Source organism: Nerophis ophidion, linkage group LG06 (assembly GCF_033978795.1).
Source record: "Nerophis ophidion isolate RoL-2023_Sa linkage group LG06, RoL_Noph_v1.0, whole genome shotgun sequence".
Lineage (NCBI taxonomy): Eukaryota > Metazoa > Chordata > Actinopteri > Syngnathiformes > Syngnathidae > Nerophis > Nerophis ophidion.
The window spans coordinates 17,630,320-17,644,232 of NC_084616.1; the positions used below are offsets into that span (position 1 = coordinate 17,630,320).

Genomic DNA, 13,913 nt, shown 5'->3' on the forward strand with positions numbered 1-13,913 from the left:
GTTGTGATTACAATACACACTTTTTTGTTGTAATCACAACACACACTTTGCTTGTTAAGATCACTACACACACTTTGCTTGTTGTAATTAAAAGGCACACTTTGCTTGTTAAAATCACAACTCACACTTTGCGTGTTGTAATTACAACACACACTTTGCTTGTTGTAATCACAACACACAGTTCGCTTGTTATAATTAAAACACACACTTTGCCAGTTGGAATCACAACACATTCTTTTCCTGTTGTATTTATAACACACACTTTGACTGTTGTAATCACAACACACACTTTGCTTGTTGTAATCACAACACACAGTTTGCTTGTTGTAATCACAACACACAGTTTGCTTGTTGTAATCACAACACACAGTTTGCTTGTTGTAAGCAAAATACACTGTTTGCTTGTTGTGATTACAACACACACTTTTCTTGTTGTAATCACGACACACACTTTGATTGTTGTAATTAAAAGGCACATTTTGCTTGTTGTAATTACAACACACACTTAGCGTGTTGTAATCACAACACACATTTTGCTTGTTGTAATTACAAAACACACTTTTTTGTTGTAATTACAACACAAACTTTTCTAGTTGTGATCACAACACACACTTTGCTTGTGGTACTACAATAATACAATAATAGTAGTAGTAATAATAATAATAATATTAATAATAATAATAATAATACAACGTGTGCGTGAGTGTCCATCAAGCAAGAGTACCTGAATTTACTTTTTTAGATTCGAAATGTCATTTTCATGTTAGTCCATCTTTCTCCTATTTTTGTTTTTTCCAGATCGAGGAGCAATTTTGGAGGGTACCACAGTCCACATCCTGGGAAAAGTTGGACCGATACAGTACGTGCCCAGACTGTAAAATCTGCCAATGTCGTGTTACTTAATGTTCAACAATGAATGATACATGCAGGAGATGTTGTGATATCGCATTTTATTTTGTAGGACAAACGGCATTGAGTCCAGAAGACAAGCAGTGATCCTTATTCTCTACCCTGGTGAGCTTTGAGGTAAAGAAAACCGTTTTTGATGTTAAAGATACTTTTAGTTACCCATGCCTTGGGTACTAATACACCCCCATACCATCACAGATGCTGGCTTTTCAACTTGGCGCCTATAACAATCCGGAAGGTTCTTTTCCTCTTTGTTCCGGAGGACACGATGTCCACAGTTTCCAAAAACAATTTGAATTGTGGACTCGTCAGACCACAGAACACTTTAACGCTGTACATCAGTCCATCGTTGATGATCTCGGGCCCAGTGAAGCCGGCGATGTTTCTGGGTGTTGTTGATAAATGGCATTGACTTTGCATAGTAGAGTTTTAACTTGCACTTACAGATGTAGCGACCACCTGTAGTTACTGACAGTGTTTTTTTTAAGTGTTCCTGAGCCCATGTGGTGATATCATTTACACACTGTTGTGGTTTTTTGATGCAGTGCCGCCTGAGGGATCGTCGGTCACGGGCTTAGCCGCTTACGTGCAGTGATTTCTCCAGATTCTCTGAACCTTTTGATGATATAACGCGCCGTTTATGGCGGAATTGTTAGGACCTGATCAAGGAGGTGACCCCAGGATGCAGAGACGTGAGGCAAGGTAGACTTACAAAAAGGGAAACATTTAATAAGTTCAAAAAGTGTAACAAAAGGCGATTGGGCTGAAGTGCACACCATGAATAAACCAACAAAAACAGGTTCCTCAGTGGTCGGCAGGGGAAAAGGCCAGGGCACACTGGGCACAGCAAAAAGTCCAACACAGAATCCTCTTTACCTCAGGGAGGCTAGGAAGCAAACACAAAGGAGTGAGGGATTACGGGACTAAGGAGAGACAACGTACCAGGACTGAAGTGAAGCAGGGGCATGCACGTGGAAGCTTCAGGAGACAATAACCGGCAAGACCCAGCTGTCAGTGACAAGCTTAAATACTCCTAGGACAGAAATTGGTTGCAGGTGTGCCTCGGGAAGGCAGGGAAATGATAAAACATAACAGGAATCCCTAAATTCCTTGCTACAGCCTGTTGAGAAATGTTCTTCTTAAACTATTCAACTCACGCATTTGTTGACAAAGTGGTGACCCTCGCCCCATCCTTGTTTGCGAATGACTGAGCATTTCACGGAAGCTGCTTTTATACCCAATCATGGAACCGACCTGTTCCCAATTGGCCCGTTCACCCGTGGGATATTCCAAATAAGAGTTACTTTCTCTGTCTTTTTTGCCACTTGTGCCAACTTTTTTGAAGCGTCTTGCAGGCCCAAAAAATCCAAATTAGCTCATCCATCCATCTATTTTCTACCGCTTATTCCCTTTGGGGTCGCGGTGGGGCGCAGGTGCCTATCTCAGCTACAATCGGGCGGAAGGCGGGGTACACCCTGGACAAGTCGCCACCTCATCGCAGACAACATTCACACTCACATTCACACGCTAGGGCACTTTTTTTTTTTAGTGTTGCCAATCAACCGATCCCCAGGTGCATGTCTTTGGAAGTGGGCAAAAAATAAAAATAATAAAAAAGCCTTGCCTGTATCGGAAGTAGCAGACGATGTCCGCGTGACGTCACGGGCAGCTAGAGCGATTCGGACCGAGAAAGCGATGATTTCCCTATTAATTTGAGCGAGGATGAAAGATTCGTGGATGAGGAAAGTGAGAGTGAAGGACTAGAAAAAAAAAAGAAAAAAAAAAGAAAAAAAAAAGACAGGGCAGTGGGAGCGATTCAGATGTAATTAGACACATTTACTAGGATAATTCTGGAAAATCCCTTATCTGCTTATTGTGTTACTGTTTCTTTTACTTTGTATTCATAGCTGTATGTAGAAGTGTCTGGTTGTACCTGCTGCTTTAATGTCTTTAATGTCCTCTGTGTTCTTTGATGTTTGATGTTTTCCTCTTACATGATGTGTACTATGGCTACGAGTTGTTTTTTTCCCTTGGCCTCAGTCTGCACCCCCTCTCCAGGGCCCAGGCTAAGACCGATTTATTTTATTTTATTTTAATCTTCTATTATTTTTGTTATTTTTTTTTATTTGTTTACCTGTATCTCATCTTTTTTGTAAGGGGCGCTGGAAGCCGGCAGACCCGTCGGCGATCCTGTTCTGTCTCCCTGTAATGTTTGTCTGATCTTGAATGGGATTCTGCTGAAAATTTGAATTTTCCTGACGGAATAAATAAAGTACTATCTAATCTATCTAATCTAATCTACTAGTGTTTTAGTGAGATTATATGGTGGTACCTGAAAGTCGGAGGGGTGTGGCCACGCCAGTGTCTCCGAGGGAAGTCACGTTTCTCGACGAGGCTGATATATGTATTTTTTTCCCACCGCGGTGTAAGCATCCGACGGTCGGTGGCGGCCAGTGGGAGGAGGCAAGAGAGTCCACAAGAAAAAAAAAAAACGGCTGTGTTTGTGTTGCTCAAGGCGACCGCAATACACCGCTTCCCACCTACATCTTTCTTCTTTGACGTCTCCATTATTAACTGAACAAATTGCAAAAGATTCAGCAACACAGATGTCCAGAATACCGTAGAATTATGTGATTAAAGCAGACCACTTTTAGCTGTGATCGGTGCTGGATCAAAATGTCCGCTATATAAACTATCAGACTGCGTGGTCGGCAGTAGTGGGTTTCAGTAGGCCTTTAAACTGGCCTTCAATTGGATGACTTTTACATCTGTGAATGGTATGGACAGACTTCTGAAGGTACCAACCTGCTAAAATCAGTCACATGTATACCAATTTGAGTCCTTTTTTCTTTTGGTACAGGCTTTTGATAATGGGACTGTCCAAGGGGCTTTTACCACACAAGTCCTCAACGTCTTTGTGGTCAGCCTGAGATGATCTCCCCAATCAAGCTGGACAATCCATGGAAGGAGCACAGGTCCTTTATGGTATCACTGAAGTGGCACATGTTTGTACCGGACGGGATTTTGGAAATGAGGTACCCTAAAAACTGAACCGCACCTCTGGAGTGTTTGAGAAGATCTTCGTTCACCTGAACAATGTCAAGCAAAAGATCCGCACCGAGTCCATGGTCTCAAGGTCAGTTACACGCCGACAATCCATATCGACTTGGCCGGTTTGTTGTAAATTCGCTATTATCTACGCTACTACTTCTAGTACGAGCTAATAAAATGCAGCTTAACAAAGTGTATTGTTCAATCCACAAACCCCCAAAACCAGTGAAGTTGGGTTGTGTGCGTGTATGCCCAATTGTCTTGGGGTAGGGAGGTCAAAAGCGTCCATCATCGAGGTGTCCCCGGGGGTATTTTTCAGAACAGCCTGGTCCTGTTTCCGCAGCGTCAAGGCCATTCGAGGGAGTCAAATCGTAAATTTGTGTCAGGCTTGCCACTGACAGTTTGTTAGTGTGTTTAGTATTTCCTGTCCTTAGTTCCTGTCAGCACTCTTATTTTGGTTCAGCTTCCTGTTTGTCTCCCTGTGTGCTGTTTTCCCACACCTGGCATCCATCAGCCCACTCCTATTTTACCTGCTTTGTTCCTCCAGTCAGTGCTGGATTATTGTCGTTGCTACCTGTCGTATCATATCTTGTCCATGCAGCATTGTGGTAAGCTATATCCGATAGTGGTTTGTAGCTTATTGTCTTTTGTTCCCTGACTCCAAGTTTGTTTTCTTGTTACAAGTATGACTTCTGTTTTCCTGCCAGATACCTGTTAGCTTCCACGCTAGGCCTTTTTGTTTGTTATCCGCCCACGTGCGCGCTTTTTTTTTTGTACCCTTTATTGGTTTTTGTCTCAGTATTTTAAATTAAATCATGTTTTCCTGCAAAATGCCTCCCTCCTCCTCTGCATCTTGGGGTTCGTCAACAACAAACTTTGACGATTCGTTTTCCACGAGCAGACAAAACAATGACTTGTCTGTTCTATTCGTAAATGCTGGGTGCTCTCAAATTCAATTCAATTTTCCTTTTTTAGCAAGCTTATCCATGATGTGATCCATCTTGCGATTAAGCTCAGAAATCGCCGCAGTCTGTGTTCCCACAGCCGTGCTCAAACCATCCATTGCGACGAACAGCCTTTGGGCTCCTTAAGTGGCTGCCATCGTCTTACGGATTTAACGATACCCCGGAGCTATGCCCAGCCCAATCAACAAGTGCCCTGCGATCACGGTTCCAAATAGGTAGATGTCTTCCAGGTCCTCGATGGAAAGGACTGTGAGGCACATGATTCTCCATTTGTCTCAGGAATTTCTCATGTACCCCGCAGCAATGCCTCTTAGTTTAAATATTTTGTCAATTGCGTCGAGAGTCCAGCTGATCATAACCACGTCTGATGTTTAGATTTGAGGACAGCGCAAAGAAAGAGGCTTCAAAAAAGTTCAGAAAAGACAAAAACAAAGAGAGAAAGGTGGGAGAAGAGGGAGCGGAAAAAAATGCGACCGCCCCTCACCAGAGGCAAAAAGCTGATACAAGTCAAAAAAGACAGAGAAAGTTGAGGAATGCTCATCAAACACTTATATGGAACGTTCCAAAGGGGAACAGGCTTATTGGGAACAGGTGGGTACCATGATTGGGTATAAAAGCAGCTTCCATGAAATGCTCAGTCATTCACAAACAAGGATGGGGCGAGGGTCACCACTTTGTCAACAAATGCGTGAGCAAATTGTCCAACAGTTTAAGAACAACATTTCTCAACCAGCTATTGCAAGGAATTTAGGGATTCCACCATCAACGGTCCGTAATATCATCAAAATGTTCAGATAATCAGGCAAAAGCCGAAAAACAACATTGAATGCCCGTGACCTTCGATCCCTCAGGCGGTACTGCATTAAAAAGCGCCATCAGTGTGTGAAGGATATCACCACATGTTGGTCGCTACATCTGTAAGTGCAAGTTAAAACTCTACTATGCAAAGTGAAAGCCATTTATCCACAACACCCTGTCATGACGAGGGGGGGTCGCAGCTTACCCCGGGATTTAGACAGACCAGGCGCGCAGGTAGGAAAATGATTGAATCTTCAAAACTCAAATACGCACCAAAAACAGAAAAATAGCAGAAGGATCATGTCATGTCTTGGTGACCATGTTTAGTTTGGATATGTTCTGTTTGATTTATGGATTTTGTCAGTTCCTGTTTTTTCACCCATAACAACCCATTCGTTTTCACTTGTCCTCATGTCACGCACCTGATTCATTTGGACTCACGCACCTGTTGTTAATCACGTCACCCCTATTTAAGCCTGTAGTTGCCAGGCAGTCAGCCCTGTGACATCACATTCATGCTCTGCACTCTTGACACTCTGAGTACTCTGTCCAGGTCACAGTTCATGCTGCTCTTTTCTTGCCACGTAAGTTTTTTTGTTTATTCAAGCCACAGTTTAGTTAGTTTTTTTAGTTCATGTTTTCATGTCCATAGTTTACGTTATAGTAATAGTTTTTGTTTTCTTAGCCAAGTTTTGTATCTCCGCTATGAGCGCCTTTTGTTTTCACTTTTTGATTGATGGATCAAAAGATGTCATTACCTTCATGTCGTGTCCGGTTCAGTCAGTAGTGGTAGTAACAGTAGTAGTAATTGTTGTAGTAGGAGCAGTAGTTGTGGTAGTAGAAGTAGTTGTAGTGGTAGTAGTGGTAGTGGTAGTAGTTGTAGTAGCAGTAGAAGTGGTGGTAATAGTCGTAGTAGTAGTAATAGGGGTGGTAGTAGTAGTCATCGTAGTAGTAATAGTAGTAGTCGTCGTAGTAGTGGTAACAGTAGTGGTATTAACTGTAGAAGTAATCATAGTAGTAGTAGTAGAATTTGTTGCAGAATCTTAGGAGTAGCAGTAGTAGTAGAAGTAGTAATAGTAGTAGTGGTAGTTGTAGTGGTGGTAGTAGTAATAGTGGTAATGGTGGTAGTAGTAGTAGTAGTCATCGTAGTAGTAATAGTAGTAGCCGTCGTAGTAGTGGTAACAGTAGTGGTATTAACTGTAGTAGTAATCATAGTAGTAGTAGTATTATTTGTTGCAGAATCTCAGGAGTAGCAGTAGTAGTAGCAGTAGTAATAGTAGCAGTAGTAATAGTAGTAGTGGTGGTAGTAGTAATAATGGTAATGATGGTAGTAGTAGTAGTAGTAGTCGTAGTAGTAATAGTAGTAGTGGTAACAGTAGTGGTATTAACTGTAGTAGTAATCATAGTAGTAGTAGTAGTAGTATTTGTTGCAGAATCTCAGGAGTAGCAGTAGTAGTAGCAGTAGTAATAGTAGTAGTGGTAGTAGTAGTGGTGGTAGTAGTAATAGTGGTAATGGTGGTAGTAGTAGTAGTAGTAGTCGTAGTAGTAATAGTAGTAGTCGTCGTAGTAGTGGTAACAGTAGTGGTATTAACTGTAGTAGTAATCATAGTAGTAGTAGTAATAGTATTTGTTGCAGAATCTTAGTAGTAGCAGTAGTAGTAGCAGTAATAATAGTAGTAGTGGTAGTAGTAGTAGTTAGTTGTTTAGGTAGCTTGTCAGTTTGCTCGTTGGACAGCTAGTTAGTCCGTTTTTAGGCAGGTAGTCGGTTAGTTTGTTGGTTAGTTAGTTAGTCAGTTTGTTATTCAGTTTGTTAGTTTGTTAGTTAGGCAGTTAGTTGGTCAGTTATTTTGCTAATTAGGCAGTTAGTTCTTTAGGTAGCTTGTCAGTTTTCTTGTTGGACAGCTAGTTAGTATGTTTTTAGTCAGGTAGTCGGTTAGTTTGTTGGTTAGTTAGTTAGTCAGTTTGTTATTCAGTTTGTCAGTAAGGCAGTTAGTTGGTCAGTTATTTTGCTAATTAGGCAGTTAGTTGTTTAGGTAGCTTGTCAGTTTGCTCGTTGGACAGCTAGTTAGTCCGTTTTTAGTCAGGTAGTCGGTTATTTTGTTGGTTAGTTAGTTAGTTAGTTAGTTAGTTGGTTAGGCAGTCAGTTGGTCGGTTATTTTGCTAATTAGGCAGTTAGTTGTTTAGGTAGCTTGTCAGTTTGCTCGTTGGACAGCTAGTTAGTCCGTTTTTAGTCGGGTAGTCTGTTAGTTTGTTGTTTGCTTGGTTAGTTAGTTATTCAGTTAGATAGTTTGTTAGTTAGGCAGTTAGTTGGTCAGTTATTTTGCTAATTAGGCAGTTAGCTGTTTAGGTAGCTTGTCAGTTTGCACGTTGGACGGATAGTTAGTCCGTTTTTAGTCAGGTAGTCGGTTAGTTTGTTGGTCAGTTAGTTAGTCAGTTTGTTATTCAGTTTGTTAGTTAGGCAGTTAGTTGGTCAGTTATTTTGCTAATTAGGCAGTTAGTTCTTTAGGTAGCTTGTCAGTTTGCTTGTTGGACAGCTAGTTAGTCCGTTTTTAGTCAGGTAGTTGGTTCGTTTGTTGGTTAGTTAGTTAGTCAGTTTTTTATTCAGTTTGTTAGTTAGGCAGTTAGTTAGTCAGTTATTTTGATAATTAGGCAGTTAGTTGTTTAGGTAGCTTGTCAGTTTGCTCGTTGGACAGCTAGTTAGTCCGTTTTTAGGCAGGTAGTCGGTTAGTTTGTTGGTTAGTTAGTTAGTCAGTTTGTTATTCAGTTTGTTAGTTTGTTAGTTAGGCAGTTAGTTGGTCAGTTATTTTGCTAATTAGGCAGTTAGTTCTTTAGGTAGCTTGTAAGTTTTCTTGTTGGACAGCTAGTTAGTTTGTTTTTAGTCAGGTAGTCGGTTAGTTTGTTGGTTAGTTAGTTAGTCAGTTTGTTATTCAGTTTGTCAGTAAGGCAGTTAGTTGGTCAGTTATTTTGCTAATTAGGCAGTTAGTTGTTTAGGTAGCTTGTCAGTTTGCTCGTTGGACAGCTAGTTAGTCCGTTTTTAGTCAGGTAGTCGGTTATTTTGTTAGTTAGTTTGTTAGTTAGTTAGTTAGTTAGTTAGTTAGTTAGTTAGTTATTCAGTTAGTTATTCAGTTAGTTAGTTTGTTAGTTAGGCAGTTAGTTGTTCAGTTATTTTGCTAATTAGGCAGTTAGTTGTTTAGGTAGCTTGTCAGTTTGCTCGTTGGACAGCTAGTTAGTCCGTTTTTAGTCAGGTAGTCGGTTAGTTTGTTGGTTAGTTAGTTAGTCAGTTTGTTATTCAGTTTGTTAGTTAGGCAGTTAGTTGGTCAGTTATTTTGCTAATTAGGCAGGTAGTTGTTTAGGTAGCTTGTCAGTTTGCTCGTTGGACAGCTAGTTAGTCCGTTTTTAGTCAGGTAGTCGGTTAGTTTGTTGGTTAGTTAGTTAGTCAGTTTTTTATTCAGTTTGTTAGTTAGGCAGTTAGTTAGTCAGTTATTTTGATAATTAGGCAGTTAGTTGTTTAGGTAGCTTGTCAGTTTGCTCGTTGGACAGCTAGTTAGTCCGTTTTTAGTCATGTAGTCCGTTAGTTTGTTGGTTATTTAGTTAGTTAGTTAGTTAGTTAGTTAGTTAGTTAGTTATTCAGTTAGTTCGTTTGTTAGTTAGTTAGTTAGTTAGGCAGTTAGTTGGTCAGTTATTTTGCTAATTAGGCAGTTAGTTGTTTAAGTAGCTTGTCAGTTTGCTCGTTGGACAGCTAGTTAGTCAGTTTTTAGTCAGGTAGTCGGTTAGCTTGTTGGTTGGTTGGTTGGTTAGTTAGTTATTCAGTTAGTTAGTTAGCCAATTAGTTGGTCAGTTATTTTGCTAATTAGGCAGTTAGTTGTTTAGGTAGCTTGTCAGTTTGCTCGTTGGACAGCTAGTTAGTCCGTTTTTAGTCAGGTAGTCGCTTAGTTTGTTGGTTAGTTAGTTAGTCAGTTTGTTATTCAGTTTGTTAGTTAGGCAGTTAGTTGGTCAGTTATTTTGCTAATTAGGCAGTTAGTTGTTTAGGTAGCTTGTCAGTTTGCTCGTTGGACAGCTAGTTAGTCCATTTTTAGTCAGGTAGTCGGTTAGTTAGTTAGTTAGTTAGTTAGTTAGTTAGTTAGTTAGTTTTTCAGTTAGTTAGTTTTTTAGTAAGGCAGTTAGTTGGTCAGTTATTTTGCTGATTAGGCAGTTAGTTGTTTAGGTAGCTTGTCAGTTTGCTCGTTGGACAGCTAGTTAGTCCGTTTTTAGTCGGGTAGTCGGTTAGTTTGTTGGTTAGTTAGTTAGTCCGTCAGTTAGTTAGTTAGTTAGTTAGTTAGTTAGTTAGTTGGTTATTCAGTTAGTTAGTTTGTTAGTTAGTTAACTGAGTTGGTCATTTATTTTGCTAATTAGGCACTTAGTTTTTTAGGTAGCTTGTCAGTTTGCTCGTTGGACAACTAGTTAGTCCGTTTTTAGTCAGGTAGTCAGTTTGTTGGTTAGTTAGTTAGTCACTAAGTTAGTTTGGGTGTTAGTTAGTTGGTCAGTAAGTTATTTATTTATTTATTTAGTTGGTTGGTTGGTTGGTTGGTTGGTTGGTTGGTTGGTTGGTTGGTTAGGTAGGTAGGTAAGTAGGTAGGTAGGTAGTTGTCTGTCAGTTATTGTGTTAGTTTGGCAGTTAGTTGGTTGGTAGTTAGTCAGTTTGCTCATTAGACAGCTAGTCGGTCAGTTAGTTAGTCAGTTTTTAGTCAGATAGTCAGTTAATTTGTTGGTTATTTTGGTAGTTAGATAGTTACTTAGGTAGTTAGTTCGTCACACTGTTAGTTAGTTTGTCAGTAAAGTTAGTTAGTTAGTTAGTTAGTGACAGTTTGGTGCCGTTTACCAAGTGCCATATGTCAAGCTGAGAGTTGCGTGAATCGTGTGTGTCCATATCTTCATTTGTGTGTCTAAAAAAAATAATCTGTGTCTGTATTGTGATCTGTGTGTGTGTGTGTGTGTGTGTGTGTGTGTGTGTGTGTGTGTGTGTGTGTGTGTGTGTGTGTGTGTGTGTGTGAGAGAAAGAACCGGGAGCCTGTCTTCTGCATTTGACCCATCCCACTGTTCACCCCCCTTGGAGGCGAGGGGAGCAGTGAGCAGCAGTGTGCGCCGCGCTCCGGAATCCTTTTGGTGATGTAACCCCCAATTCCAACCCTTGTTGCTGAGTGCCAAGCAGGGAGGAAACCGGTCGCATTTTTTGTAGTCTTTGGTATGACTCAGCCAGGGTTTGAACTCACATCCTCCCAGTCTCAGGGTGGACATTCTAACAACAAAGCCAACTGTGCTGTTTAAAAAAAAGCTGGCACAAGTGGCAAAAAAGACAGAGAAAGTTTAGGAACGTTCATCAAACACTTATTTGGAACATCCCACCGGTGAAAAGGCTAATTGGGAACAGGTGGGTGCCATGATTGGGTATAAAAGCAGCTTCCATGAAATGCTAAGTAATTCACAAACAAGGACGGGGCGAGGGTCACCACTTTGTCAACAAATGCCTGAGCAAATTGTTTAAGAACATTTGTCAACGAGCTATTGCAAGAAATTTAGGGATTTCACCATCTACGGTCCGTAATATCATCAAAAGGTTCAGAGAATCTGGAGAAATCACTGCACCTAAGCGATGATATTGTGGAAGGAGGTTTTTGGCTCAAAATCTCACGATACATGGCCCCATTCATTCTTTCCTTAACACGGATCTATGGTCCTGTCCCCTTAGCAGAAAAACAGCCCCAAAGCATGATGTTTCCACCCCCATGCTTCACAGTAGGTTTGGTGTTCTTGGGATGCAACTCAGTATTTTTCTTCCTCCAAACACGACGAGTTGAGTTTATACCAAAAAGTTCTCTTTTAGTTTCATCTGACCACATGACATTCTCCCAATCCTCTGCTGTATCATCCATGTATCCATTTTGGTATCAACTCAACTCGTCGTGTTTGGAAGAAGAAGAATACTGAGTTGCATCCCAAGAACACCATACCTACTGTGAAGCATGGGGGTGGAAACATCATGCTTTGGGGCTGTTTTTCTGCTAAGGGGACAGGACCATTGATCCGTGTTAAGGAAAGAATGAATGGGGCCATGTATCGTGAGATTTTGAGCCAAAACCTCCTTCCATCAGTGAGAACTTTGAATGTTCGACCAAATACTTATTTTCCACCATAATTTACAAATAAATTCTTCAAAATTCCTGGATTTTTTTTTCACATTCTGTCTCTCACAGTTGAAGTGTACCTATGATGAAAATTACAGACCTCTGTCATCATTTTAAGTGGGAGAACTTGCACAATCGGTGGCTGACTAAATACTTTTTTTGCCCCACTGTAAGTTCCCGCCCCGATCCTTGGTCCACAGGTCCCTTTATAAGGCTCCACGTCATCAGTCACAGGTGTGTCAGGCGTGGACTGCGGCCGGCTGCGTGTCTGGAGCGCGCTGTCAGCGCGGGTCCTCCGTTTGGACCCGCAGCGGAGTGAGACGCAGAATGCGCATGTGCCACAACAGTTGTTGCCATTTGTACCAGCTTTTTTGAAACATGTTGCAGGCAGCGAAATCCAAATGAGCTAAAATCTTGGAACGTTAAATATCTTGTCTTTTGCAGTCAATTTAATTGAATATTAAAGCTGCAAACAGCGTTGGTCGGGTCCGCCTTTGGCTGCTGCCCCCGAGACCCACGGCCGGATAAGCGTTAGAAGACGCCTTGGAGCCACTATTTTGAGAATCTAATGCATTGTGAAAGTAATGCAGTTGTTGTATTGAAGTGAAAATATCAAACTTCCTGTTGATTTTTGCTAAAGTATGTCAATTATTAAAATGTAGGTCTAAGTGAGACCTACATGGTGTTTTTTGTTTCATGTCTCTCTGACATTCCTACCGGAAGTTACAAGCAGTTTTGTCTGTGTTTTCTTCCTAGGAACAGTTTGTCCGTGTTGTACTCCTAGGGGGGCGGTAGAGCGCAATTTTGAGTTTTGAGGTTAGGTTTTTTCATCAGATCGCAATTTTTGCCAGTCCTGATGTGTGTGTCAAGTTTGGTGAGTTTAGAAGCATTTTAAGGGGGTCAAATAACAGCTCAAAGAGGCAAAAATGACATTTTTTAGGAGATTTAGCACAGGGGTTCTTTGAAGGCGTGTAAAATCAAAACCTGAGAACTTATCAAAACTCTGTTCTATACTTTTAATCAGAAGGGTTCCAATCTCTCTCCTGTGCGAGTTTGAAGCCAAAACAACAAACGCACTGAGAGGAGATAATTTTTGAAGAAAGGTGACCGGTTTTTACAAAACTTTTGTTTTGAAGGGGGGATTGCAAACTTCCTGTTGATTTTTGTTGGGGGTTGTCAATCTATGAAATGTAGGTCTAAGCGAGACCTACATAGATGTTTTTGTTTCATGTCTCTCCGACATTCTTACCGGAAGTTACAAGCTATTTTGTCTGTGTTTTCTTCCTAGGAGCAGTTTTTTCAGTGTTTTATTCAAAAATAGCGCTATAGCGCAATTTTGAGTTTTGGTTTTTTTTTTTTTTTTCATTAAATCGCAATATTCGCCAGTCCTTATGTGCGCGCCAAGTTTGGTGACTTTTGAAGCATTTTAAAGGGGTCAAATTACAGCGCAAAGAGGTAAAAATAGCATTTTTTGCGAAAACATTTTTTTGAAGGGGTTTTTGCCAACTTCCTGTAGATTTTTGCTGAAAGTAGTGAGTGTATGAAAATTGGGTCTAAGTCAGACCTACATAGGAGTTTTTGTTGCATTTCGCTATGACATTCCTAACAGAAGTTACATGCAGTTTTGTCTGTAATTTTTTCCTAGGGGGCGTTAGAGCGCAATTTTCATTTTGGGGGATTGGTTGCTTAATATGTTGGGAAGGTTTGCTATACCGACGTGTGTGTCAAATTTGGTGAGTTTTGAAGCATGTTAAGGGGGTCAAATTACAGCGCGTAGGTGCGGAATAAGAATGAAACACAGCAGTTTCAATAGGGTCCTTGGCCCATGGCAAAGGACTCCACAGGAGTCCTTTGCCATGGGCCTGCGGACCCTAATAAGTGGAAATGGATTTGCAAATCATTGTATTCTGGTTTTTATTTACCATTTACACAACGTGACGACTTCACTGGTTTTGGGGTTTTTTTGTAGTTCACAAGACAATAATACTTCCGTATCAGTTCACCTAAGTTTGCGGGGACGTGCACCAGC

At 40.9% G+C, this 13,913-nt stretch overlaps 1 protein-coding gene across 1 annotated transcript in view; it reads left to right on the plus strand.

Annotated features, from left to right (window-relative positions):
- Window positions 1–794: 794 nt before the first annotated feature.
- LOC133554309 (uncharacterized) overlaps window positions 795–13,913 on the plus strand; it is a 28,797-nt gene continuing 15,678 nt past the window's right edge. The window contains exons 1-3 of the mRNA XM_061902889.1: window positions 795–859; window positions 962–1,026; window positions 3,770–4,045. The gene's annotated coding sequence lies outside the window, so the exon portion shown is untranslated. The remainder of the gene's footprint in view (window positions 860–961; window positions 1,027–3,769; window positions 4,046–13,913) is intronic.